Source organism: Hippopotamus amphibius, chromosome 9 (assembly GCF_030028045.1).
Source record: "Hippopotamus amphibius kiboko isolate mHipAmp2 chromosome 9, mHipAmp2.hap2, whole genome shotgun sequence".
Classification (NCBI taxonomy): Eukaryota; Metazoa; Chordata; class Mammalia; order Artiodactyla; family Hippopotamidae; genus Hippopotamus; species Hippopotamus amphibius.
Genome location: NC_080194.1, coordinates 76,955,700 through 76,981,284, shown reverse-complemented (window position 1 = coordinate 76,981,284; position 25,585 = coordinate 76,955,700). Strand labels below are relative to the sequence as shown.

At 43.7% G+C, this 25,585-nt stretch overlaps 1 protein-coding gene across 7 annotated transcripts in view; it reads right to left on the bottom strand.

The window, feature by feature from the left end:
* The window catches only part of OPCML (opioid binding protein/cell adhesion molecule like), a 1,059,893-nt gene that overhangs the window by 124,576 nt on the left and 909,732 nt on the right, over window positions 1-25,585 (bottom strand). The gene's annotated exons all lie outside the window — the stretch shown is intronic.

Here is a 25,585-nt window from a genome sequence, read left to right as displayed (position 1 = left end):
AAACCTACATGTCTGGAGAAGGGAGAGGAAGGATGAAGGTACAGAAACTTCCAAAGGTAAGACAGGGAACAGCCACGCCCTCCTCAACCATTTTGGTCCTTGTTAATCTGAATTCTGGGCCCGTGTATGCATCGGTCTGAACAAACAATAGTTTCTGTGATCTTCTTAACATCAGCTCTACATCTGCTGCATGTAAGGCTGCATACCAGCTATTGTAAAGCTAGATAAACAAAAGATGGTCTCTTTTCAAAGAGAATATAAAGAACTTTAGAGGACTATACAAAAACATCCCTTGTACTAAGAAAAAATACAGTGATCGATAATAAAGGAACCAGAGCATATTCATTTCTTGTGAAACCTCACAAGAAACATGGATCTCTCTTGATTTTTCTCGTGGGATTATAACCCTGCTCAATGTTCTTCCAAAGCACGGAGGACTATTTGGGCCATTGCTCTGATTTAAAGAATCATGAAATTTTAGAGCTAAAAGAGACATAAGAAACCTCCTAGGGATCCAATCTCCTATCCTACAAATGAGGATGCTGGGGTCCAGGGCAAGGACATGTGCCTGTCTTAGTCCATCTGGGCGGATGGAACAAGGCACCACAGACAAGGTGGCTTCTAAGTAACAGGACCACGTCTCTCCCAGTTCAGAAGCCTTCACGTGTGAGACGGGGATGCCAGCGTGGTGGGGTCGGGGCCCTCTTCCAGCCTGTAGGCTGCTTGTGGTGTCCTCATGTGGCAGAGAGGGTGACGGGCTCTCTGGGGCCCCAATCACAGGGGCTCTGTCTTCAGGGCTGAATCACTTCTCAGAGCCTCACCCCTACTACCACCACCTTTTGGGCTTAAAAGTTCGACATACAGATCTAGGGGGACGTATATTCAGACCAGAGCCTTGCCCAAGGTCACACAAACAGGAGAGTATGTGGAATTTCATGCCATCACCACTTCTGGCAGCTGAACGGGAACTGCCTAGAAAAGCAGGCAGAAGGGCTGCTCTGCCAGTCCCTGCTATGAAAGCAGATCAAAACCCACAGACATCAATCACCTCTCCCACCACCATCAAGACAAAGCGAGGAGGACGGCCCTCCCTCCTCCCATCACCCCATCCTCAGCCGGTCCGCTGCCCACGGTACCCTGTGTGAGAGCATCTCCACGCACCCACTTCCTTCCAGAGCTGCTCCTCAAGTGAGCTTTCCCTGCACAATGCGCGGCAGGAGAGAGGTGTGACATGTGCTGGGCCCAGAGTCCCCCGGGGTAGACGTCAGACTCCACTTTTTCCTCTGAACTGAACTCCCCTCGACTGGGGATTTTTACCCACTGGGAACCCCAGGAGGAGGGGCCTTCTCACTCCTTCTCACAATCATGCACTTACGAGGCCCCTGTGTTCCCCTGCATGAGAATGAGCTCCTCATTTTATGCGTGAAAGTAATTTTATGGAAAAGGGTATTCAAAACAAAATCCTATTCTTACCCTACTGGAATGGCTATCTATGAAAAGAATGGAGACTAAATAACAATGCAATAAATAACACCATTTTTACAGTTTTTATTGTCTTTGTACTGTTGTTATTAAATAGAATGCTCAGGGAAAGTGCCAGGTGAGATCCCAGGGAGACAGAAGCCAATTTAGATTCTTCCCAGAGGCCACGGTTAGCAGTTCAAGGTCCTGCTCCCTCCATCGTGGGAAGAGAAGTATTCTTTTTCCTCTATTAACCTTGCAGGCAGAGAGAGGAAAGACCCCCTAGTTCCCTGAGAAGAGTCATCCCTAGTCAGAGGATGACTGCCGAGGCCCCTGCTCTGAGGAAGCGGGGGAGGTACCTGACAGTACCTGGGCGCCTGGTGTGTCTTTTGGTGGCTGAGCAACGCCTATTTCAATCCATACCCTTTAAGAAGAATCCCACTCATAATGCAGCTCTTTAAGAAAAGCCATCTCGTTAACCTCTCCTGACTCACGGCTCTCCTTAAATTGTGTCTTTAATCAACAAACACTGAGAACAGTCCAACATCCCAGCCCTGTGCCAGGCACTGAGGTGGTGAAAACACACAAGCCTCAATTCCTGCACCACGTTATTCCTAAGAGGCTCACGTGACAAGCACCCGATGTGATATATGGGTGTGATGTATACCCGGCGAGTCCACAAAGATTTCACAGAGAAGGTGACGGCATGGCTTTCGGGGAGGTATTTATAGATAACTGGCTTCAATTCATCACTTAACTATTTACTCTTATTTGTATTCTGAATATTTACGTTGGTCTTTCTTCTGGGTGGAAGGAATGGAACAAAAGGAAAACACACAGAGAGTATCCTTTAGTCCCACTGTGCACCGGGCGTGCAGCAGAGAACGGGGTTATCTTACCCACCTGGCTCCCTCGCATTGAGACATTTTGCTATGACTTGACTTTTCTCCTCCATTCCATGTATGAAAACTCTGCTTATCTTTTCATACCTAGCTTAAATCCCTCCCTTGTCCATGAAAACCGTTGTGATGGTTCTGGCCCATATTTATGTCTCATTCATCTTATTATTTTTTTCAGTGGCTATTAAGCCAGTGACATCGACAATACAAACAACATGAAACTGACCTCTGTAAGAGACAAGTATGCTTACATGAATTGTCCTGTTCAATTCTCCTAATACCGCTTTTTGGAGGTAAGTCCTCCTTTTACAGGTTAATACATGCAGAGCAGCTAAGGATGGATAAAAAGCCAACCATAAGGGATTGCTGTAAGTCACATAGAAGTGGTACAGGCAGGAGCTACAGTCCTGTCTTTAGATTCCTAATCCATTTCCCCACCATTCTGTCCGAATAGTGTTGAATTGCTGAGTGTCCTATCGCTTCAACCAGAGCCTTGATTTAGGTATGGCTTATACAGGTAAGGACCATCTTTTAGACTCCTGATGTTATCCCGCTTAGGCACTCCCAACTCCCACCATAGAGCCCAGCTCATGGTTGATCACAAGTAAATGCTCGACTAATTGTTCCAACTGTTTGAGAATCACCAATTAAGTTTCAATCAGTGATTCACACCACCATGATTTCCATATATTTATTTTAGGAGATGGGAGAGAGAAAGATGAGAATCAAAATGATATGTGAAAAGAGAAAGGAGGAGAGAGAAAAAGGGATACAGAAGAAAGAAGTGATGGGGAAAGAGAAGCAAGAGGGAGAGAGGAGACAGAGGGAGAAAGACAAACAGGATGGAGGAGAGAGAAGCATCGTCACCTCCCACATCCATCTCAGGACCTTAAAGGAAGCAGGTCTGCAGAAAACCAAGACAAGTGCTACAAGGTTATGGGTGATAATTGATGTTTTTGTGGGACAAAAGGGAAAAGGAGGGGTTGAGGATGAAAGAAGTCAGGAGGGAGATGGAAAAGTTTTCAGGGTCACAGGATACATTTATCAGAAGCTTTTAAAGAAGTGTTTAAGAGCAGCTAAGCTGTTGCTATGGAAATAGGTAAAAGCTCATCCATTATCTGCCACCTCTGGACGCCACCAGCTTGCCGCTGGGGGGCATTCTGCATTTTATTATTATTTCTTTTTCTTTTCTCTCCTCTACTTTTTCCCCTATCTGAACACATCACTGGAATTATGTGAAACAAATTAATAAAAGCTGAAGGAAAGGGAATTTGACTCCCTCAGAGATTATATTAACACACGAGGGAACCTTCACCCCATGTGTCAACTCATAAAGAGAGAGATTATTTCAAGAAGATAAGATAGAACGAAAACAACAATCTATGAACACCTGGAGGGATAAATATCCTGTTCCTCCTAGAGCCACTCACATCCTTGGCTGCATCTCTTAAGTTTGTGCTAAACCCCACAGAAGGCAGCATATGCCTCCTCGTTTACACCCAAACTGTGACCCTCGATCGGAGCCATTTAAGAGGCTTTGAAGCTTCAGGAAAGAATCGGCAGAAGCCATTTTACAAGTATCCCTCATGTCACATAAAAGCTGTGATTTAGCTAAGGGCTAACTCTGAAGCAAATTTATGTAAAGTCAGTGTCATTTTCCACAATATGCATGTCTGAAATGCAGGTTTTAATCAACTGATGCTTCAAAGGTGCGCATTTGTGGGAAGTGCTAACAATGCTAAAATTACCAGTCCCGTTATTATCCCACGATCTTCTGGCCCACGCAGTCGTGCCTCCTCACATTTCCTGGGTGATAGAAATTTCTGCCGTGATTTGGGGTCACTACCTGTGACTCCACAATGACACCTTGCAGAACTTGGTTATCTTTTTCAATTTGCCTACAAAGTGATGGTCTCATGGTTCTATCAGCTTCTTGGTAATTATCAAAACTCACAGTGTAATACCGCTTTCCACCCACCACAACACCTGATCATTCGTGTGTATCCCTGAAACCTAGAAGTCCATTTAGAGTCCTCCTCACATCTTCATTCCAACAGCCAACAGGTCACTACATCCAGCAATATTCATTGTCTGAAATGACGTGTATTTCTTCATTCTCCTTCATCTCCACCACCATGATCTTTTTTAAAAAAAATATTTTATTGAAGTATAGTTGATTTACAATATTGTACTAATTTTTACTGTACAGCAAAGTGATTCAGTTTTAAACACACACACACATCCTTTTTCATGTTCTTTGCCATTTGCTTTATCACAGGATATTGAATATAGTTCCCTGTGCTATGCAGTAGGACCTTGTTGTTTATCCATCCTATATATAATGGTTTGCCTCTGCTAATCCCAAACTGCCAATCCTTCCCTCCCCCACCACCCCCTTGGCAACCACAAGTCTGTTCTCTATGTCTGTGAGTTTGTTTCTGTTTTGTAGATAGGTTCACTTGTGTCATATTTTATATTCCACACATAAGTCATATTATATGACATTTGTCTTTCTCTGTCTGACTAACTTCACTTAGTATGATAATCTCTAGGTCCATCCATGTTGTTGCAAATGGCATTATTTTCTTCTTTTTTGTGGCTGAGTAGTATTCCACTGTGTATATATGTACCACATCTTTATCCATCCATCTGTCCATGACCATGATCTAATTGGGGCTCTTATCCTTTCTTACTTGAACTACCCCAACTACCTCCCAACTGCTTGGCCTGCCTGCCTCAGGATGCCACACGTCCATTCTCCACTTTGCTGAGGAAGTCACATTTCTAAAATGCAAATCTGACCACTTGGCTCTGCTTCCTAAAATCCTTCACAGGCTCCCCATGGCCTCTATGAACTCCTTGGGATGGTGAGACCCTATCCCTTGCCATCTTTACGGACTCATCAGCTGCTCTACTCCCGCATGTGCCCTGGGTTCCAAGTTTATATGTCATCCTCACTGGATATATGTTCCTTGATGGTGAGAGCTGTATCCTGTTCATCTGGGTCTCATCAGGACCTGGGTCAGTGCCTGGAAAAACAGGCTCTCCATAAATGCTTGTTGATTGCTGGTGGTGGGGATTCATTTCCTCACTGCCTAATGGAAGCCATCGTATAGCTCGTGCTCCAATCCACTGTGAAAATTATTCAAGGCGTCACTGTAAAATGAATGCATGCCTTTCTTAATCAGTTCTGTGCATTTAAATTCTGAATCATGAGCTCACTTAGAAAAAGACATAACCACTAAGCACCCCATGTAACTCAGTGGCCGATGACAGCATGGGTGAGCAAGGCTGTGGACAGCCAAGTAAATGTACTGACGCCCAAATTTAAAACAAATTATGATCCATTTTGCAGCAGATTTCCCTTTGCAATTGAAATTACTGGGCTGCAGAACTCCTAGTCTCATGCCCATATAGCTACATCCTCAGCAATTCTTGGACATTGACAGAGTTACAGAAGGGTCACACTTGGCACGGGCAAAACTGAAGGCTTCCAGGGTAAAAGAGGCTTCTTGGAGGAGTTTGTAGTAAATTATGTTTCACCCAGTCATGCATGAACCAAAAGCACTGACTGGGAAGAGCCAGAGAAGAACATATTTGTGTTATAATGTAGGCTCTTGCTTGAAAACAGATGATTAGCGCACCAAAATGAGGACCTGGCAATGCAGGTCCCTCAAATCTAAAGAACCAAAATTGATGTTTTCAGGGCATGGTCTGTAATTACTTAGAGCTTCAAGAGAAATGACGGATTAAGAAAGTAGAGACACATAGATATTTTGTGAAGCACTATTTGGAGACTAGGAAAAAGAAAGGCCAGTATGAAAGAAAAATCAGAGGTAGTACCCAGGGGAGGAATTTTGTTGGCGTTGGGGTGACTGTTGCATTTGTATGACTAAGAGGGAACCGGCAGGCCAGATTGAAGAACTGCCCTTCCTAGTTCTCCAAAACAACTAAAGGCGAGCTCTGGTTACAACTGAAAAATGGAACTGGAATTGACGGTAAAAACCAGAACTACATGCCTGTACTACATCCGATTTATAGATGACTTCCAAGACGGTCTGGTCCATTTAATAGCCCAGGGTGCCTGAGGACGTGATAACGGAGAAATAATGAGGAGATGTGAGGAGGGAAAACTATGGTCTGCGAAGCAGAAACTTTTGATCTGGATGAGTCATGGCAGGAAGTTATCCAGAGAGGAGTGATGCTGTCTAGGAGACCTTTGGGTTGGGGTTCTCTCATTTCAGCACAGGGCTAATTAATTGACTCAGACTGAGCAAATTTAAACAAATTGGCTAACACTAAACCTGGAAACCAGCAAAGCACAAATGCCATCAAGGCTGGCCTCTGACGCTGGAAATGCCTTCATACAAATGCTGAGCTGGGTGAGTAGACAGAGGTCAGATCACAAGTTAATGGACAAGATCGGCCCTGAACCATCTTCTGTATGGTATTCACTTTGCTGCTTTCCACGTATATACAGAGTATACAGAAATTACCTGCCTGTGCTCCTTGGTAGCAAACAGACCTCCTCTGGCTAGGCCTGACCAATTTTTTTCAGTTCACCAAGATACTTGCCAACACACATTATAAGTTCAAGTGGTCATACCCCTCTGAGATACATGTTACTACCCCCATCCTAGAGATGAGGCTTATGTGACCAGTCAAGAGCAGATTTAGAATTTGAAGATGGGAGTTTGACCTCAAAGCCTGTGCTTGTTAGCACTCTGCTATGCCCTGGGACAATACTCTGCTGTGATGCTTAGGGTTTAAAGAATCCGTGTTAGCTTTGTAAATTTGCAGCTGTAAGTGAGAATGAGGAGAGAGAGAGCATATGTTGGGGGTGCGGGGGTGGGAGCGGAACCCATCTCCTACTGCCTCTGGGTGCATTGCTGGCTTTTTCAAAATTGACCTTCTCCTTGAAGATTCTGCTTAGTGGCTAAGAGGTCTTACACTGGAGAGTTGGAAATGTTTTGGAAATGGATAGAGGGGGTGGCTGCACAACATTGTGAATGCTCTAAATGCCACTGAGTTGTTCACTTTAAAAGAGCTAATTTCATGTTATACCTTAATAAATTATTTTTTTAAACTCACCTTCTCCAAAATCCTTCCATAATTAAACTCACTTGATTGCGGTGTTTTATTTTCAATGCCCACTTATCCCTTCTGAAGGCAATCTGCAGAAGCCAATTTTACACGTTTATTTTAAAGCACTGAAGTACTATTGTCAGCTTTTGCATTGTAATAAAACTTCACTGATTTGCAGTTTCTAAGTGAGTGAAAACTTTTTTGGGTGGAGATGTAATAGGAAAAAACAAATCTGACTCCATGTTGGGTCTGTTTCTTTAACCTTTGTGCTCTGCTGCCTGTGCTCATGCTGGCTCTGCACCTTTTCCAAGAGAATCTTGCTGATAGCCTGAAATCTACAGGATAGCCCATTCTCAAAGCTCTGACCTTTAAAGGTATAACACTTAATAAATAAATAAAATTAAAAAAAAAGGTATAACACTTTTCCATTCATATAGAGATAAAAAGTTGCAGAATGGAGAATAACATTTGTCTTGTTGGAGCTTTACAGGAACATCATGTCCTGACCTACGTGGACAGCTGTAAGAACAAAGGATTCCGACACCAAGAAGTTTGCATCAACCAACCTTACCCCTCTATCGTCTTGCCTTTAAAAGCGCTTTACTGAAACCCTTTGGGGAGTTTGAGGGTTTTTTGGGCACGAGCCACCTGTGTGTCCTTGCATGGCCCTTCAATAAACCTTTCTCTGCTCCAAACTCTGACGTTTTGGTTTGTCTGGCCTCACTGTGCCTTGGGCACAGGAACTTGCATTCAGTAACAGAGGTGGGGTAGCTGGTGCAGGATTTACCTCCAAAATATTGATCGCAATCCCAAAATGCTGCCACCTCTAGACAGAAATGCTTTAGGAGGGTAAGTTTAGATGTACTTTATTTTATTTTATTTTTTTTGGCACACGGGCTTAGTTGCTCCGCGGCATGTGGGATCTTCCTGGAGCTGGGATCGAATCCGTGACCTCTGCATTGGCAGGCGGATTCTTAACCACTGCGCCACCTAGGAAGCCCAGGGCAAGTTTAGATGAATGCACGGTCGTCAACTACTACCATCTAAAGAGGGAGATTTACAATGTGAATTCTCGAGGAACATCAATCCACTGATTCATTTGATGGATGAAACCAAGAGTAAGGGATGTGAGGCAACTTGGCCAAAATCACATAGAAAGGTGAAGATATTCCAGGTCCTTGAAGTCAGATCCCCTGGTGGGTCCCTATCTGGGCTCTCTTGACCTGACCATGCTGGTTGCCATGGCCTTTGGCTTTTAACCAATAGAGTCTCCAGAGTCAAGATGCCCTCCCTCTCTTCCTTGACTCTCTAATGAAACGAGTCTCCTGTAAAGACACAGCCCTTGCTGCCTTGGCACTTGTGAGCTCCCTGGGAGGCCCAGGCTCAGGGTTTGCCTTAGTGTCACCTTTGAAGAGTGGGCATGTTCTGATGATTGGTCCCATATTGTCTGTTTCTTTGTACACAAAGATCTTATAGCTTATTTCCTCTGACTCTCTGCATAGTATTTTCTTCTATGCAAGAGGGGCTCAGAAAGTATGGTTCACAACTGATAGTGGAAGCTGCCATGCAGGAGCACAGCATCAATTGATGACACCGAGGAAGTGATCCCACTGTACCCCCTAAGGTTCTCGAATGAATGTGACAGGCACTTAGAAAGTAGGCTGCATAAATGGTATGATGTGAAGGATTTCATTTGCATTCCTCCTAAGGGATTTCTCCCCTGTGTGCATGCATTTATATATTACGTACTCCACAGTGTTAAAAACGAAAAAACAAAAACAGAGATTCTGGTCTCCATGACTGTGTTTTATGTGCAGGATTAAACATGCTAAGAAAGCTTGGTAGGTTACATAGTCCTGGTGAAAAGCCAGTGAGGTGGAGTACGCAAAATACATGTAACTCAGAGACAAAAGACACATATTCCTCTCCTGGCTCTTCTACTTCTTATTAATGGAATCCTGGGCACAATGCTTAATACTGTAGACCCTTTCCCTCCCCATCTGTGAAAAGGGAATAATGGGAGCACATCTGACCAGGTAATGTTATGATGGGATTCCAACAAGCGGATGTAAATAGAGGTACTTTGAGAGCCATAAAGTTATTCTGCTGTTTTACAAATAACAATTTGTAAACTGAACATCACAGGTCTCCACAATCTGTTGGAACTTGTGCCATTAAAAATCAGAAGTAGAAAGTGTCCCTTAGAAAGTGTAGAAACTAAACGTTCTGCCTCTTGGAAGCCTCTGTATGTTATCTTCTCCTTTACTCACCAGGTCCTATTTCAACCCAGTATTCCTTTTTCCCACATGGTCAATATTGCCAAAACATACACGCTCACAGCCAGCTTCACTCTGGCTTGTGTCCATGATGTGTGCTGCCAAGGTCTGCTGGGGACTTCCCAGCAAGTCCCACAGCTGGACCACATTCTGGCTGAACACCACTCTTGAGTGTTAACCCAGGAATCATATATACTTGCTTCCATCCCCATATTTGACCTTCTCCAAACCATTAGCTCTCCCATGACCCCACTCACCTTATAGGAGCTCACAGGACCCAGCATCCCAAGGCCTGCTCAGATTCCTGCCTGTGCTGTGTCCCTGCTCAGACCCTCAACTGGGCTCAAACCCTGGACACTGACTACTGCATAACAGAATTCTCTGGTCCCCCCAACCACCCCAATGGCTACATCTGGCATATCGCAGTTATGCCTTCCTTGCATTTAAGTCTCTAGGTGCTAAGAACACCAAGGTGCCTTTCACTTTTATTACTTTATCACATTGCCCAAACATCTTTAACTACTCTATTTCCTATGCCTACTAAGCCCCCAATATTTACAGAGCATGGTATTAGGTATTGCAGGGAGTATAATCTGGTAGGGGAAAAACACAGAGACATATGTAAATAATTTGGAGCAAGAAACTAAAACACGTTTCTTTTTCTTTCTTTAACCCTTAGGTGAAAAAAATGGGTCCCAATAAAGACAACACCTATGTTAATGTAAAATTAAGTAGACCTGAGGTGTCTAACATAGGATTTGAAATTTGAATTAGTTTGTCTTTGTGAGCATAGCATAGACAAGAAAGGTGTCTGAACACTTATCTGTTATAACCTCTGTTCCCTCAGCATAGCTCTTTTTATAGGTGTTTTGCCCTGAATCACCCCAGTAGTACAAGAGAAGCAGACAGCTAGAAAATGCTACTTGTTAATAGACTAACTCACTGGGTTAAAATGTTTCAGATTATCACAGAGATCTAAGATACGGTCACTTGGAAATGTGTGAACTGTTCACAAATGAGTTATTCAATTTAAGTCAACAATTTTTGTGGAGGGATCACTTTGTTCCAGGCATGATGTTACTGTTGGGTGAAACAGTGGTGAGAAAAAACCCACCAAAAGCTTGTGTGCTACTGGGCAGTCATCACACTACATTATCATTTTCTCTTTATTGCTGTGAGGTATTCTGATAGGGTGTGGAAACAGGTGCTATGGAAGTTCAGTGGAGGAAAACCCGACCCGTCTTGGAATGTCAAATTGAAACTGCGTACAAGCCTCTGTGTCCTTGTCTTTTGAAGTAAAAGGCTCTCTCCAGAGTTAATGATTGGGAAATGTGAAGATGTAGAAACAAAGAATAGCTGTTGGGCTGGGAGCTGATAACAATTTAGACTATAAATCCTCCACATAGCAAAATCATCAAACTCACAGTTCCCTGAACGATATAGATAAAGGCCTGACACATTCCTAAGTTGTTTTTATAGGAAGCAGACTGTCTCCAGGTGAAAACTGCCAACCACAAGAACATAGACCCTAGACGGGCTGAAATCTGAAGGTTGATGATGTTCCAAACATCACCTTGATGCCAATCAATGCAAGAATCATGCATGAGCTGATCACACCCCCTGCAGCCCCTCCCTCACACTGCCTTTAAAACCTCTTCCCTGAAAGCCATCAGGGAGTTTGGGTCTTTTGAGCATGAGCTGCCTATTCTCCTTGCTTAGCTCCCTGCAATAAACGCTGTACTTTCATTTCCTTCACCACAACGCAGTGTCAGTAGATTGGCTTTACTGTACGTGGGCGAGCAGATCCAAGTTTGGTTTGGTAACAAAAGGAAGATCTCCTGGAAATAAAACCATGTCTAAGTGGAATGCAAAAATAAGTAGTTACTACAGGAGCAAAACTAGGTTAGTGATGAAGGATATTGGATAAGGACAGCATCCCAGGTACAGAGACCAGCATATGCAAAGCTCAAAGGAAAAGAAGAACATGATGTACGTGACAACTGTATCCATTAGGATTTTTTTGGGGGGGTGGTAAATAACTAGTGGAGCAAGTTTACATGGAAGTAGAACTTTAAAATAAGGACATAGGGTGATATCTCAGATTCCAAGGGCAGAAAGAGAATGATAGCCTCGGGGATGGAGTGGATCAGGGGCAAGGGTACAGTAGCAACCTAGGAAGTCCTCTCTCTCACCATCTCCTGCCTCTGCTTCTCACCTCATCATTCTTCTTCTCTCTAGTGATAACAAGCTTTTACAGCTTCCCAGCTGACGTGGTGAGAAAGCATCACTGCCGGCAGCACCGGGTTGCCATCACCATCATTAAAAACAGTGGAGGTACATTTTCACTCTGATTTCAAATTCTCTGAGAAAAGAAGTCACTGCTTAACCCAGGCGACGTGGTACCTATGGTGCAAAAACTATAAAAGAGGGATAGGGTTCTAGTGAACAAACATGATTCTCCCATTGTAACCTTGCCACAGTGTTGAGGGCAGGGGTAGGTTGGAGATGATGTGGAGGAGGGGTTACTTTATTATAAAACTGGAAAACATTGTGAGCGAGAGGGACCACCAGGTGGTTTCCACCACAGGGAACTTCAAGTTGTCGGATGTGGTTATGATTAGTATCATGAAGGTTATTACATTACTAGAGGGGAGGCCAGGTCATAAAAGCATTGAAAATTGTGTTTAAATGAATGGAGTTTTTCCCCTTAGGGCAATGAGAAGCAATTCCAGGGTAGGAGGGAGTTAGGCAATGTTTTGTTTTTATTTATTTTGAAGCTGGTTTCAGAAGTAGACAAAATCTGACTTATTCTTTGGAAAGATCATTCTTCTGTAGTTCAAAGGATGGGTTAGAGGCTGTTAAACAGCTCTGGTCTGAGATGATAGTGCTGGTAAGTAAGGAACAGGCAGTGGGCCTGGAGTTGTGCATAGCAGTGCACATTGTTTGATTCTGGTCATGGATGTGCGATTCACAGGCAGACACCTGGGTGAATGGTAGCAGAATTAGGAAATGTGGATGAGTGTGACTCAGCTGCTAATGCAGCACTCAGAAACGGAGCCCTGGACAGAATAAAGGAGGGTTACTTCGTTTTCACCTTCATTTCCTAGTTTTTTTCTTCCATATCTCTGTCTATTTCTATCTCTTTTGTTTTGATTAGTCACGGGGGAAAATACAAACTTTTCTATTTAGAAATGAAAGGTAATGCATAGCTGTGCAAATGCCAAGAGATATATACGGATATGAAGCCTAAAAGTAACAGCATTCATCAAGTAATTTCATTGCCACGGATTTATCCTAAGGAAATAATCAGTGACATGCATAAAGTTCCTTGAAAAAGGGTGTTTATTATCATGTCATGAATAGAGAACCAACCAATCAACAAAAACCCTAGAAGCAATCTATATTTCCAAAGCTTAGGATTGGTTAAACGAATCATTTCATAAGATAGAATATTATACAGCTGTGCTGGCTTGAATAGGATCCCACCAAAATTCCTGTCCATCCCAGAACCTCAGTATGTGACCTGATTTGTAAATAGGGTCTTTGCATACGTAGTTATATTGGATTAGGGTGGGTCCTAATCCGATGACTTGGTGGCCTGATTAAAAAAGGGAAATTTGGACACAGCAGACATACTCAGAGGGAAGAAGGCCAAGGGGAGACAGAGGCAGAGACTGGAGTGATACAGCTGGAAGTCAAAGGATGTCAAGGACTCCCAGCAAATGCCAGACCAAGAGGCAAGGAAAGATTCTCTCCCAGAACCTCCAGAGAGAGCATGGCCTTACCAACACCTAGATTTCACACTTTCAGACTCCAGAATGACAAGAGAATGTATTTCTGTTTTAAGCTGCCAATCGGGGGTGATTTGTTCCCAACCAACTGTGCAACAATTAAAATTAATGTATTTAAAACATTTGCAAAATACAAGAATTATATGTTAATCAAAAAAAGGGTACAGATTTTCATTCATGGCAGTGTGATAAAAATGCCTGATATGATACATAAAAATTTTGTTATCATTAAGAAATATATAACTACACTGAAAAGTAGAAGGAAAACCATTATGGAGGAACAGGAAACGCATGGACATAGGGAATGCATTCTGCCCCCGGGAAGGAGCAGGGCAGGGCAGTGGGGATGGGGTACATGCCCTCATGGGATTGGGGGACGGCCATGCCCACATTTCTTAGCAACTAGAACTGGGTTCTCTGCAGGAAGCTGAAGGCAAGACAACATGCTGATCCGTGAGCTGGGCTGAAGGGCCTCTGCTTGGCACTTAAGGAAGGAACCCAGTTATCTATGTGAGACCCAGAACCAGACCTCATTGAGTGGGGGAATTTGTCCAGAGCTGAGAGACCCACATGGGTGACCACCACCCCACACACAGGACCCAAGAGAGCAGTGTGACCCAAAGGGTCAGGCCTAGGCAAACCCAGAACCAGGGAGGGGCACGGTGATGGGGAATGGGAAACCCTCATAAGAGGTTCTAGAGGAAGAATGAGCAAATCAGAAGATACAACTGAGAAGGCAACAGAAAAACAGACTGAAAATATAGAGAAAAGTGAGAAAGCTGAATAGTATCCTCCCAAAATTTACATGTTGATGTCCTAACCCCCAGGACCTCAGACTGTATTTGGAGAAAATGGTATTTACAGAGGGTAATTAAGGTAAAATGACGTAATTAGGGTGAGGCTTAATCCAATATGACTGGTGTCCTTGTAAAAAGAAATTAGAACACAGACACACACACACAGAGGAGACCACGTGAAGACACAAGAAGAAGATGGCGACTGCATGGCAAGGAGAGAGGCCTCAGGAGAAACCAGCCTGCCAACACCTTGATCTTGGGCTTCTCGCCTCGGAAACTGTGAGAAAATAAATGTCTGTTGTTTAAGCCATAGACGCTGTGGCCTCATAGGGCAGAAGTGGTGAGGGAGCTCTCTGGGGTCTTTTTTTATAAGGGCACTGATCACCTCCCAAAGTCTTTGCCTTTTAATACCATCCCACTGGGGTTTAGGTTTCAACATATGATTTCTGAAGGGACAAAAATATTCAGAATATAGTGTAAAGATAAATAGACAATCTTAAAAACTAGGAGACAGAAAAGTTAGATTCCCTGCAGAGAAATGGCAATGAGCAGATTTCTTCACAGCAGCAACAGACACCCTGAGACAATGGGCTACGGCAGCCTCAGCTCAGGAAAGAGTCACAGCCCCGTGGATGACCGTATATCAGCTTAAGTGCCATTCGAGAGAGAGAAAAATAAAATTGTTTTAAGACATAAGAGGAATGATAGATTTTACCACCCAGGGGCCTTGGTCCTAAAGGATGTATTCATTGGAAAAAACAACAACAACAACAAAAATAATGAATTCATATGAAAGCAACTGATATTTAAGCAGAGGTTAAAGAAATAAATTAGTAACATAAGGCAAATCTCAATATTGATTGCAATCATAATTATAATTTGCATATTAAAATTACCTGAATCTAAACTTGTAAATAAGGAGTCAGCAAATTACAGCCCACGGGCCAAATCTGACCTTCCTCCTATTTCATGATAAAGTTTCATTGAAACATGGCTACACTCATTCCTTCATGAATCGCCTATGGTTTTTTTCATGCTGTAACAGCATAGCTGATTAGTTGCCATAACCATTATATGGCCTTTAAAACTTTAGATAGTTTGGCCCTTTACAAAATAAGTTCTAGATCACAATGCCATGGAAATATTTGAGGAGATGTTGGGAAGTGATACTTTGAGGAGAGAGTATGTATAGACATGAAAGTTTACTGAAGTCCTCATTTTTGGAAGAAGGCATCACATGCTGTTTCTCTTTCATGGAAAGCTATACGTTTAACGATGCATGCGCACTAAAATCTTAAAGGTAAACATTAAAACAACAGGAATAAAATATATTATCTTTAAATGCATAAATTCAAAGCAGGAGAAGAATGAAAATTTTAAAACTTTATAAATTAGTAGAAAGTCAAAAAAAGCAGGGAAAATAAGAGTGAATAGAAAATGCATAATAATATGATTCATGGATGTATGTATATTTAAAGTATTTTAAAATATACTGAAAGTGTGGAGGGGAAGGGATGGGGCATGGAAGGAGAGGAAATAGAGGTGTCATCATCTTTTTTTAAATCATCCTTTTCTACACAATTTCAGTTGCTTATATTAGGAAGAGACTAAGCAAAATGTCAGCTCTTGTCAATTCTAGGCATAGGGACTAACATTTTTGTCTTAAGTTTGTCTTCAGTTTTATATACTTTTTAACTTCTCAGAATTAAATAGTGACTTAAAAATTACAGAATGGTGTGATTGGAATTCAGCTGGCTCTGTGTGCCCACACACTCACCGATGCACACACACACAGCAGACTAGAAACATAAACATCCAGCTTTAACAGTGGCCCTTCCACACCCCTAGCAAGGAAAACACAGTCACAGCAATGAGTAGCCTACCAAGAGGAAACAGAAATGCCCAGACTGGTGACTTACAGGTCCTTTAATTCCCTTTGTAAAATTGGTGATGATGTCAAGAAACAGGACCAGAAATGAGACTTTGCTCATAGGGGCCATGCCACTAGCCCTTTTGTAAGAGCTCAGTAAATGCCACCTCTGCTGCTCAGGCTGCAATGAGCTGTGTAAGAGGCCATAGTAATGGCTCAGGAAGACTGTTCTATCATCAACCTATGCTAGAGTTCTGTTTTTAATTCCCCTTTTCCCCTAAAGTTCTGAATTTAAGGTTTGACCATTTGGTCCCTATCTTAATGTTTAGGAAGGGACCGTCCTTGATGAGTGAGCCATGCTCCTGGTTATAGAGACACCGGCATATATAACAGGTGATCGAACAGGTAATATCCCTTGACAGCCCAGCAGATTGCTCTTTATTTAGAAGCAAGTATAAAAGATGCATTCAAAAGATGAATATGTACCTTAAGGCTGGTATTTTACCCAGTCTGATAAACATGGACTTTATCTAGTATTCCTCTTGAGTTTGCATTTCTGGACTTTCCAGAATTAATTAATTACACTGTTTCCACCTGTGAATGCCCAGCCCACTCAGCTTTTGCTGTCATGTCCCCCATGTTTGTTTACAAGTGCAATTAGAGAATGTGATTTTCCAAATTTAGTTTGCTAAGTTCAAACTGTGGTCTTCAACCAATGCTTTGAGTTTGCAAATCATACGCCAGGGCAGGGGGTAGGGAGGTGGGAACAACATAAAACAAGAAAACTCATTGTAGCAAGAGCCTGAAGGAAAACAATAGCAGTAAATTCTACTGCAGGCAGAAAAAAGATATTCCATATCCATCAATAAGCAGAAAATTGAAAAATACAAACAAAATACAAATACCTCCTGGTTCATTCTTAAGTCCTAATGGTAACAGGTCTGCATTTGTGGAGCATCTTAACAAAAAGCTTTTGTCCACCACTTGTATTCATTTTGAGGTATGACAGTGCCAAAACCTTGATAATATACAAGCCATCCTTGCTGAATGTAACATATTAAACAGTTCAGTAGGCTTACAAGGTTCAGAATGTTAAAAATAAAATTGTACCAGTAGCTCTGCCCGTCTTTGTGCCATAGCAATACAGATGCTCTTTGAATAAAGAAAACAACGGTGTTCATCTGAGCTTGCTAACAACACCCAGTGACACAGGCTGCTGTACAATTTTCCTGACTCCATCTCGAACACCCATTAGGGAGCATCATCATACGCAATATTACCTATTCAGGGCCTGACAATTGATGCATGGCTGGGAACAGGATAGGGAGTCACACGTGGACTCTACTCCGTGGAAATCACTCTGCAGGCTCGACTCCTTCTCCTCCCTCAATCAACAAGCTCCCACCCCCACCCGCCATGCTGGAAGGGAATAAAAAAAGCCAAATTCGAGTAACAAAATTAGCTACTTATTTCTGAAAGGAGAGCAATGAACCTAAAACACACCGTGACTTTGCTTCTGCCGTTTTTCTCGGGTGGACGGCAAGGATGGAGTGGGGTCCTGGATGAATCAAGGAAATCTGTTAGTTTAAGGTTAAATCACAGTGTCCTGGGTGCCCTCAGCGTTTCCAGGGTGTCCGTGTGTACCTGTCTCCCCTTCCACTCAAGAGCCTCTGGGCACTTTCTACAATGTGACGTGGCTTTGGATTCTTCCAAGAAGAGTGTGTTCCTTACAACAGTCAACAACAAATCGATGTGACTTGGGTGGGATTGCCAAGGCGATGGACAGATTGAAGTGTGTGCATGCGTGCCTCTGTGTGTGTGTGTGTGTGTGTGTGTGTGTGTGTGTGTGTGTCTAGAGAGAGGGAGGCTGGGGATGGTGAGATTAGTAGCAGGCCAGGAACAATTCCCAGACGTGGTGGTGATAAATAGCTTATGGGCAAGCAGCAGTATAGCTGGCAGTACCTGGAGCCTCCTGACCCAAAGCCCCTTGGAGGTGGGAGACCTTGCTTGCCCAGGGTCTTGGGGACACAGCATCCTCTAGTCCCCAAAGATTCCCAGGGCCTGACGATTCATGGCACTCATCCCACGAAGAGCTCCTGCTCAGCACAGTGGCACTTGGGGACGAGCTGTTCCGAGAGAGAGGATGGAGCTCTGATCGCTGAGACGCAGAGGACGGCATTGGGTCTCCGCAGTCTAATGGGCCCGGAGAGGCAGTAAATTTCACAGCAACTTGACACATTAATATAGAAGTACAGTCTGTTATATCAAAGGGAGATTGTCTGAGTCCTTAAGGGGAAACCGACAATCCAAAAATGAAGTGTGCACTGGTGACTTGTGAAAAATGTACTTAACACTGAGAGCTGGGGAGCAGGGCTTCACGCCTTCCCTGTGGCGTTCTCATCAAGGGCAGACTCGGCCCCTGCTGGATGCCGCACAGCCTGGAACATCCACATTCGCTGACCCGGGTCCTTAGGATTCGTGCTGTCTGTGCAGCCAGGGGAGGCAGAGCCAGTGCGGACATCCGTGTGTGGTCTTGGGGGACCACACAGGCTCTGTCTTTCTGAAGCTGTGTGTCTTTGTCCTATCATGGCTGCTTGGAGCACATTTCTGTAGGACTCCACAGAAAACAACTTAATTATCCAATAACAGGGAGATAGTTTGGTAAATTACAGAATGTCCACAGGATGAAATATGATGACTCTGTTGCAGTGATCATTGCAAAGCCCAACTAGAAATAAACATGGGGAATATTTATATTCAGTGTTCAAGGAACACGTGGACCATAACACCATCAGAATAGATGAAAAACCATGGAATTATACTGCTTAGGACTGAAAAGTAATATGTGAGGACAGAACTAGTTATGTTAGAAGAAAGAGATGATGAAATGTTGTTTTTTTTTTTCATTTTGCAAATTCACTTCAACATTGTTGTAATATTATATTCTTAAGGCATATATTTTTAATAAAGCATGGGTACCAGGAGCTAACAATTCATTAACGCCTTTTGCCTTTTTTGCTTAGTCATTATCTAATACTAATATTTTTAGCACATGCTTAATTTTTTTCCCCAAGGGTACAGCCCAAGTACAGCTGGAGAGGGACGGCCCTTTATTTCGCCCTTTATTTCTTACGCCCACGATTCAGTCACTTTCACCATGACTTTGCTCAACTCTCAGGGACTCAAGAAATAAACCTGGTCCTTGTGCAACATAAGGTTACATTAACCAAATCAATTACATTGTTCTGGATGAGAGTTAGCTCTGTAGGGGACCCTTCCGTCATTCTGTTTTATTTTGTTTTGGTTTTGTTTCAAATAATGCTCTAAAAACAACTATGAGGAGGTTAAGTTTTGATTGAATAATTCTAGCAGGCAAGGATCTAGGGAACTTGAGATGAATCCAGGTGGTTATGTACGTACTTTGGAAGATAGCTGGGATGGACAACACTTTCTGGGTGATGGCATTTGCCGTCTCTAAATGAAAAAGTCTTTAATGTGATCTAATTAGAGAGAAGGGGGTGTATGTGACTTGCCCAAATTCAGGAAAATGTTGGTCCTCAAGCCAAGAATTATATATTGGTTCTTATTCCTCATTACACAGGTGGAGCCACAGTCATTCATTTACATGGTTGTGGAGTTCAGTTATTTGCTGTATTGTTTCCAATGTACGCCCATTTATATTTTAATACCAAAAATAGTCAAGTTTCAAGAGAACTAAACAAATCAGCTGTGCTCCCCACATCCTGTCCCCTCCGTCTACACATGCTCCCAGTCCAATGGGGGCAGAGGTCTAGTCAGATCACAAAGATTGCAAACAAACCCTCTCCTGTGCTTTGGTGTATCTGTGGTTATGTATGGGTGATGGGCTCCCAGAGAAGAACTGCATCCCACCAACTTGGCTCACATATAAGGGAACAAAAATTATTCTGAAAAGTGAACTGTTTTGCTAGCCTCTGATGGAGAAGAAGTGGGCATGGGGCTGAAAACTGAAGCAGAAAAGAGATAATCGGCATCTAACCCTGTCTGACCTCCCCAGCCTTTGACCCTGAATATGGGCATGACAAATGCCAGAGACTCCTTGTGGGTAACCCTAATATAGACAGAACTGAACTGGATACAGTGAAGCCAGCTCCTTCCTGACATCTGTAATTGTATCTCCTTAACAGCAGAGGGATATTTTAAGAACTTACATATATTTATTTGAAGGTCAACTATCCCTTCATTTGCACTTAAATTTCTTTTTTTTTCTTTCCTTTTTGATAAATTCAAATGAGAAGTGCCTTAATACTTTTATTAAAGCTAAAATACGGGTCCAATTCTATAAAGTATAGCAGTCCATCAATCTACGGGGCTAGCTTCTGTTTATGTGTGCACTCTGCTCTCTGCAGACCAGGGGTGAATGGAGAAAATGCCATTACAGACCTGGGCTCCTTGATAACAGGAAAGATGATCAGATATCAGATGATAAGATTCCCAAATAAGAGAAGCCAACGAACAGTGATTAACATCAAAAGAAAAATGGGGACAATTATTACAGTGAGTGACAAGACTGAAGTGGCAACACGGGGGGTCCAGTTTTCTAAGAGCCATGGAGATGTGAACCAGACCATGATGCTCCTATAGGCAAGATAGGCAGGTGCTGCTTCATTTGTACAATCTCAAGAAATCAATTACAAATGATCAGGAGTCCAAGGCCACTTACCATAATAAAGACACTGTCTCTTGCCCAGTTTCTGGAAGCTGAATGAATTCAGACTCAGAATCCACTGAAGGAAGGAGATCTGGCTTCCAGTGAAAAGGGTCCCTGCCATATGTGGGCAATGATTCCCTGGGTCTTTCCTCAAAGGACCTAGAGCCATTTGCATAGAGAGCCATGCATTTGGAGACAAGTGAATTGTTGGACACTGAGTCTGAATTAAAAATGATACTCAGGACCCAAAATAGCATCGTGGCTGAGTCTTAGAATAGAGGCATATGGGAGATGTGTCACCCATCCCATGCCCAGCTCCGAGGGGTGCACTGAGTCCAAACTCCCACATCATGGTCATTTCACCAGGCTCCACATGTGTATAACAGTATGAACACTTGGTAGCTGGCAGAGCCCTCATATTTGGTCTTTTGGTCTTTTACTTACTAGGAGTTACCATAGTGGAAAAGGCCAAGTAGAAATCTCTGTACCCTCCTACCTCAGATAGCAATTGAAACTGCATCCCAGGTGCTAATAAGAGATTCTCAGTTCTAGAGACTTAAAGACTATGTGAGAGTTCCCTGCCATATCTCCATGTACGTAGAAGACCTTCCCTTACAAAAGCCAGATGGCTCAGATGACGGTGGACTGCCACACACCTCATCAAGTCATAACCTCCCTCCCAGCTGCTGTGCCAGATGTGGTATCTTTGCTAGAGCAAATTTAAACAGACTCTGGGGCTTGGTATGTGGCCAGTGACCTAGTAAATGCATTATTTTCCTCTCCTATTGGGAAGGCGAATCAGAAGTATTTGTACTACTGTGGGAAGAACAACCATATATGTACATTTACAGTTTGCCCCAAGGCTATGATAACTCTCCAGCCTCCAACATATTCCAAAGGGGCTGGACTTCTTACACATGCTGTAGAATATCACATCACCATGACACCATGCTCATTAGATTAGAAGAGCAAGGACTGGCAAGAATATTGGAGGCTCTGGAAAGATGCATTTATTCCACAGAGAAGGCATAAACTGTGCAAAACCTCAGAGATCTACAACATCACTGACATTTTTAGGGACTTAGTAGTCGAACATGCTGAGACAGCCTCTCAAAAGTGAGGGACAAATTATTGCATTTCATATCTTCCACCACTAATGGAGAAGCACAAGGCTTGGGAGCCCTCTACAGGTGCATATTCAGCACTTGGGCAAACCAGCAAGCCCAGGCTGTATGCAGGCATCCCTGATGCATGGTTCATGAGACTGACATGTCTTATGTGGTTAAGTTATCTAGTGTGGGGTGCACCAGACACAGTGTGAAGCTTATGGCAAGTCCCAAGGAGAATCACCACAAAGACACTTAGGGCGTTGGAAAAGGCCAGGCCATCTCTGAGGCAGAACTATACACCATCCACAGAGCAACTTCAGGAATGCTATTTGGTCCTAGATGAGACAGACCATCTGCCCATAGGACATCACATGACCATGTGGTCAGAGCTGCGCATCATAATCTGGGCTCTGCAGACACACCAGGTCACTAAATTGGGCAGCCCCACCACAATCCATCTTAAAATCCAGCCGGGCAGGGTCAGAGGGGACAGGATAACCATCCTATTGTAATTGTGCTTGTCCGTTAGCTCATACTGGTGATGTTGAGGATGGGACCAGCCACTGGAGGAAGATGAAGGACTTCCTTGGTTCATAGATGAATTTAAGCATTCGCTCTCCAGAGATCCTGCAAAATATTGCCTTGGATCCACTGTGCCACAAAGGGGGTGCATAAAGGGCACAAGGCCCTGGGAACCCTATCTTTCTTTCACATCTTGTACATTCCTGAAGCTCCCCATTGGATGGAATGGTGAACAGCTTCTTAAAATTGCAGCTGAGTATTGATATCTTTGTAACACTGTAAGGAGACCATTTTATGGAGTTCATTTCTCAAGAGGTGGAGTGCATGGCTACAGAAACCAAGAGGTAGAAGCAGGGGTGACCCTGCCCATCATCCCCTGCAACACACATGGAGAATCTGCTCTTATACTTGCAACTTTAGGTGTGTGGAGGTGTGAAGTCCTGGTTCCCAGAGGTGGAGTGTTTCCACCTGGGAATACAGGTGTCCCCTGGTACTTGAAGCTATGGTTGCCACCAGGTCACTTTGGGCTCTCCATGCCAGGTCTGAAAACAAGAGAAGTCACCGTATTGACCATGGAATTGATTCTGACCACCAGGAAGGGACAGGACTGCTGCCGCCCTACAGGGAGATGAGGGAACACTATATGTGGGGTCCAGTGATCCACTGGGGCATCTCTGGATGCTTCATGTCTAGTGTTAATGGTAGACGGACAACGACAGCAGCCACAGCCTGAGAAGATCACAGAAACCAAAGTTCAGACCCTTTCCTGAGGGTCTGGGTCATCCTACGAGACCAAGTGTCTAGCCCAGCAGAGGTGGGTGCTGGTGGGTGGGTGCTGATGGAGGGAAATGACGAGCAACAACTGCAGCCTCCCATCACTGCAGCAGGGGGTGCTGTAGTCCCTCTAACCCAGGCAAGAAGACCACCCAGAACCTGGAAGAGCCGTCCCCAGAGAGAGGACATTACTCTGAGAAACAAGGGCATGTGAGCAACACGGGGGTGGCCCAGCTGCTCCGCCCAGTTCCACTCTTTGGCTGCTGGGAGTGCCCACCGAGGGCAGCTCAGAGCTGAGTCCTCTCTGGGAACTGCTGTGGGATGTGAGACTGTCTGGCCCAAGGCCGCATCTACTCTGGAGGCAGTCCTTGGTCAGCAGCCAGTGATGCAGGAAACAAGGGTCTCGCCATGGATGAATGCAGACCTCAGCGGCAACCAGAGCCTGGGGCAGCTTCTTTTGGCCCCAGATCTCAGCCTTTTCCTTATTGACGCATCTCCTGAAAATGCTCCCCAATGAACCCTCTGCATCCAGTCCTATCTCAGAGTGTCTCCAAGCAGCCCAATCCCAGCACATGTCCCTGCATTATGGCCATAATTTCTCAAAGCTGACAAATAAGGCTTTGTTGCATTAAGCCACTACAATTTGGGAGCTGTTTCTCAGCACAACCTATTTGGTTTGCCTTTTATCCACAAGGAAGAACATCTATGGACCCGTGAAAGTGAATATACCTCCAGCGGTTATCAAAAGTTGGTAATAAAAGACACTCTGAGGGATGTGCAGTCCGTCCACTATTGTAGACCTTCTAGATTTTAGAACCAGCCAAAGAAGAATGCATAGAGCCCACTGATTTAAACTCTAGATGCCGAATCTCCCCCACACCTCTTATCCCCACCCCGAGACCACTTTAATAAAGAACATTTGCCCTCAGCTTGCATTGAGATGCCACAAAACATGGTCAATCGTACCTCTCATTTTTGCATCCAACAAATGTGTGTCTGTTTATTTTGTGACCAATACTGTTTATTTTGTGACCAATACTAGGCTAGACATTGGATAGTTAGTCACGGTCCCCGTTCTCATGAAGAATTAAGGAAGCAAGTGAGTGAGTCAATGAGTGAGTGAGTGTGGGCTTCTCTCTGATCATTACTTTGATGGAAAAGAACAGGATGCTATGAAAGGCAGCAACCAGAGGACCCAGAGGTTCTCTAAGGGGGGGGACCTCCCGGCTGAGGTCTGGAGGCAGCCAGGCAGGACGGGCAAGTGCCGTTCAGGCCAGTGGAGCATCTTCAAGTAAAACTTCTCTGTGTGATCCAAGAGGAAAGAGCTTAACCCCGAGGAGAGGCCCGAGAGACAGGTGAGAGTGACTGAGGCACAGGAAAGGAACAGAGGGCAAGATGAGGTGGAGAGGGATTCTCTTTCTTTGAAAGAAGTTTTTCTTAGGCATTTTCACCAGGAAAAGCTACGCTTCTTCTAAACCAGGGAAGGGCACATTTTTCTGTCAAAAACAGCAGAATAAATATTGGTATCTTTGAGGACCACAAACAGTCCCTGTTGCACATTCTACTTTTTCATTTTTTAAAACAATATTTTGAAAATGTGAAAGGCCTCTCGACTCACAAGCAGCACCTGGACTTGGTGCCGGGCTTGGTTTGTTGACCCCTGACCTGACCAACTGGTATGTTTCTACTTATGGGTAATGGATATTTTCTAACCATTCACTTTCCCTCTTTGCCTTGGCAGTCAGGATGCTTATAGCTGAACCGTGTCTCACTTGATTAGCTGTGAAGGGCTTTATAAATGTATTTTAATGTATGAACCGTGAATGTTATTACTATCCAAATTTGATATTTTCTTGAACCAGATCTCTTCATCTTTAAAAAAGATCTAATTTCCCTGACATCTTTCTGTAAGCTACTTCAAATATTTCTTGGAATGAAGGGCACACAAATAAATGATCTACGGATGAATGGACAGTTCCAAGGCTGAAACAAAGTGCCTCTCTGGAGACGATGTCCACAGCACGGTGGGGGTGGAGCAGGGTGTGATGAAGAGGCATGAGCATCAGAGGCAGACTGCTGGACCTTCTACTGTTTTCATTTTGGTAGGAACCCTAACAAGAACCAGAGCTATCAGTAATTGTTGGTATCCATGGTTCACTAGGCAAAATGATAACTGTTTCACATGCACTGTCTCATTGAAACCTCACAAGAACCCCTGAAGTTGGCACCACTCCTATTTTAGAGATGAAGGAAAGGAACTCAGAAGGCTTCCTATTGCTGTGGCGGAACCCTGTTTCCCTGACTCCAAGGC